Here is a 3,882-nt window from a genome sequence, read left to right on the forward strand (position 1 = left end):
ATATCATGAAGTTTGGCTATTGTCTTTCTATCCTGTGTGTGCCACTGATAACTATTCATAGCCATTTCTTCAATGAGATGTTGGGCTTCTTCGGTGGTCTTACTTCCTAAGAAGATATTTACCTCCTACAAAGATCAAGCAAATTGCTTTTGTGCTTGGGTTCAACCTGCTATAGAAAGTTTGAATAATCATCCACTGGGGGAACCCATGTTGAGGACACTTCCGCAAGAGCTTCTTGAACCTATCCCATGTCTCCGAAAGAGACTCCAATTCTGTTTGCACAAAAGAAGATATTTCATTCCTAAGCTTCACAGATTTTCTAAGAGGGAAATATTGGGTAAGAAAAGCTTCTACCATCTCCTCCCATGTAGTGATCGATGCTCTAGGTAATGAATGTAGCCACTGCTTTACTCTCCCCTTTAAGGAAAATGGGAAGGCCCTCAACTTGATATCATCATCCATGACACCATTAATCTTGATCATGTCGCACACTTCCAAGAAGTTTTCAATGTCATTGTTTGGATCCTCATCGGCCAAACAATTAAACTATGCTCACAGCTGTAACATCTAGATAAAGCCTGGCTTAAGCTCAAAAACTCGAAATGTCAATTGGTGGCGTGACAATACCGTGATTACGTACAAAGAACGCATGGTGTCTCGCATAATCTCGAGAGCGCCTCTCATCGCTTCATTCTCGTTTCCGCCATATTATCACACCTTTACCTTCTATCTCAGCCTTGATTTGACCGCTTTTGCATGGTGTTCTTTCACATTCTATGAATTCTTCTTCCAATATCCGAATCTCCTCTCAACTAAAGCTCGAAGGGTTTCTGGGTCATAACTCTGAGCCGCAAACCAAGAAACAAAAATAAATCAGAATGATGGAAGAATAAGAAAGTGTAAAATAGAATAAGTGATAATAGCTAATATAGCAAAGTGCAAAATGCTTCCAAAATGCCTACTCCTTAAATGGAGCTAAAAACTTGACACACCCTCTTGTATGTGTGTACTCAAGTGCATCGGGGTTGTTGAAGTAATAAAGCACTCGTGAGTGGGTAGTTGTATCCATAGGAATAATGCTCGTAAAACACAAGTATTGCCATTTAACCATAGTGAAAGATGATCTCAAGGGTTGCGTGAACAATGTCGTATCCACAGGGAATATGAAAAGAAAAGATAAGATGAATGATCAAATAAATGAAAAGAGATATTCATGAATATGAACAGTATAAACAAACTAGATCACCAAAATCCTAATTTTCCTAAAAGTTTTACACTCAGAATGGCGCTGAAAAACTTGAAGTACTCCCGCAAGTGTGATCAAGTTATCAAGATAAAGTGGTACCCAACAAGGGTGTAGGTTGGTAAAACCACAAGGATTGGACTTCAAGCACTAGTCGATCCTCTAATGTCTCAGTCAACTAAAATGGTGGTAAAAGAGTTAACTACTAAAACAAAAAGTAAAGAATGAAAGGTAGGGAAGAAACCAAGTAAACTAGGGTTGAGTTTTTTGATAGTGTAATGCCCCTGATGATTCCTTAAGTGCCTAAGATACTCGATTTGAGTCTAATGCCTAACAAGGTACATTCTAAGATCCTTGTGGATGCCCAAAAAGCTTTGCTGCAACTCAGTGTTCGCTAACTATGCCAAGTTCTCATGAGAGTAACTACGTGTTTATGCGCCAAGTTTTGTAACTACACTAGGAAATCGCGAACTACTGTAACCGTGACACGCCCGAATTTTACACAAGCATCTAAGCAAATCAACCATGTCAAGTTATGCAACACATGAATGCATAAAAAGAAAACAATAGAATTTCATAGGCATTAAAACACAAGTAGTCAAAGTATGGAGAGATAACATAGTTTCACAATCCCGAGCCACTCGTGGAACTCAAGTAGCCCCTCCCCGGACTCATACAAATAATCTGAGTAAGGTAGGCACAAGGAAGAGAGACATCTAGACTTCCTTCTTCACAAGATCTTCTCAAATGTACTTCAAGAACTCTAGGATGGCCAACTCCACTTCCAAAGGTCTCTAACTCACTCTCGACCTCCCAACTCCACTTCGTGGCCCGGCCGCTAGCAAAACCCTATTTTCCCCGGTTCTCTCGCCCTTACACGCTGCGGGTGCCCCTGCTTACTATTTTCATGTTGAATTAACTTTCCGATATTATATTCTAGGTATGGCACCACTGGACTGTGAGAAATTGACCTCTAAAATATCAACACCAAGGTAAGAGCCAACCCCACCACTTGAAATTGAATTTCCTGACCCCATTTATTAGTAGAGGTTCAAGTGTCTCTAGTAACTTAAGTTTGTACAAATACATTTCATCAATAGGATGCAACAGAGGAGATTGGTCTCTATCGATGAGGTTAGAGAGCTTGTTAGCGTGAGTCGCTGGGAACCAACTATTCTCCATTTATGAGCCCCTTCCATCAAGACATTCATCTTTGGAGGTTCTCACCATTCTCGCTTCAATCGCACTACTAGCTTCTAGACCCGACTTTGACACGAGGATGCCATTTGTTTCCCGAGCCTTCGTCACCGCGTGATAGGATGTCTCTTACCTCAGCTCCTCGTTACCAACTTATAATGATTAGAATTATGTTGACATCATTGAGTACACATAGCACACCCTACTTCCACTCACTCCTCACCTCACTCTAGGTTAGATCTTCATGACTTATGCGGGCGGTTACCAAGATGTCCTCGACTCAACAAAAGGCTCCTCTCATCGACATGACCATCAAGACAGTACATATCATGCTTATTCTCAAAAGGTCGTGACATGACGTGGAGATGGGATGTGCTCACTCCCCAAACTGATCATTTGTACCTCAATTCCATGGCATAGAGAGTGCCCATCCATCTAGGATATGTGGTAGCCGACTACCTCTTCCATCAGAGTGAGTACTTGAGGGTAGGAGTACTACTTGCGGGACCCTACATCACTTGTCTCATGTTCAAGATGGGTCTACTCCGCTCATTTAGAGGCTAGAAGAGGATTAGTCACCCCAAAGACCTTTGGTATTGGTCACTCCGGCTCAGGGCATTGTGAGACGACAGGTTTAGGTGCTTATGTATTAGTGGAGCCACATCCGAGGACGACAGGATTAGCCTCGCTAGCTGCATGCAGGCACCACCGTAGGGCGGTAGTCCATGGTCACTGAGGCAAGACTCGGCAGCATCACCGACACTAAGTCATCTTCAACCCCGAGTTCACGAGTGTCTGGCTTGACTCGAGGCTTCCGTGGCTACCATCATTGAGAACCGCGGCCGATTCCGAGTGACTTGATCACATTCAAGAAACCCTTTGATGAGGAGATCTCTATCCGACTTGGCACTGCAAGATTTCATTAGCATCAAGACCAAAGACTAGATACCGACGCTTGAGACGTCACACTCATGAGAATTCATTTTACTTTCTTTTGCTTTTATTTGTTTTGTTAGTATTTTGTGGACTTATGTAATCTGTAAAGGCTTTCGCCTCGAGAGTTATCTTCATGTTTATGTTTTGTCTCTATGAGTATGTGCTTTATCGTTTCTATTTGTAGCGAACTCATATTTTCTTTTTCTATTTTGTTGTGCTTCAATAAACCCCTTGTATTCGTAAAGTGCATGGCCTTTGAAAGTGATGTTGATGATGTTTTTGTCTATAGACATGATCATGTGAGCCTCACAACCCAATGTACACAACAACACACCCATGAGTTAGACTTCACCAAATGATGTAAACGAGGGAGTTCAAAGGAGTATTATTTTAATTGCATTCCCACACACATTATGCTTCCATTGATGCCATTTTTATTGTGCTTACATGGGTACATTGAGGACAATGCCATTTTCACCACATGACTTCTACTTTTGTTTTGGCTG

General features: G+C 41.8%; 1 non-coding gene across 1 annotated transcript; it reads left to right on the forward strand.

Moving 5' to 3' along the window:
• Nucleotides 1–202: 202 nt before the first annotated feature.
• On the forward strand, nt 203–309 carry LOC120266876. Its single transcript, XR_005538298.1, has one exon. It is a non-coding gene; the product is annotated as a small nucleolar RNA R71 (small nucleolar RNA).
• The last annotated feature ends 3,573 nt before the right edge of the window (nt 310–3,882 follow it).

Source organism: Dioscorea cayenensis, chromosome 1, assembly GCF_009730915.1.
Source record: "Dioscorea cayenensis subsp. rotundata cultivar TDr96_F1 chromosome 1, TDr96_F1_v2_PseudoChromosome.rev07_lg8_w22 25.fasta, whole genome shotgun sequence".
NCBI lineage: Eukaryota > Viridiplantae > Streptophyta > Magnoliopsida > Dioscoreales > Dioscoreaceae > Dioscorea > Dioscorea cayenensis.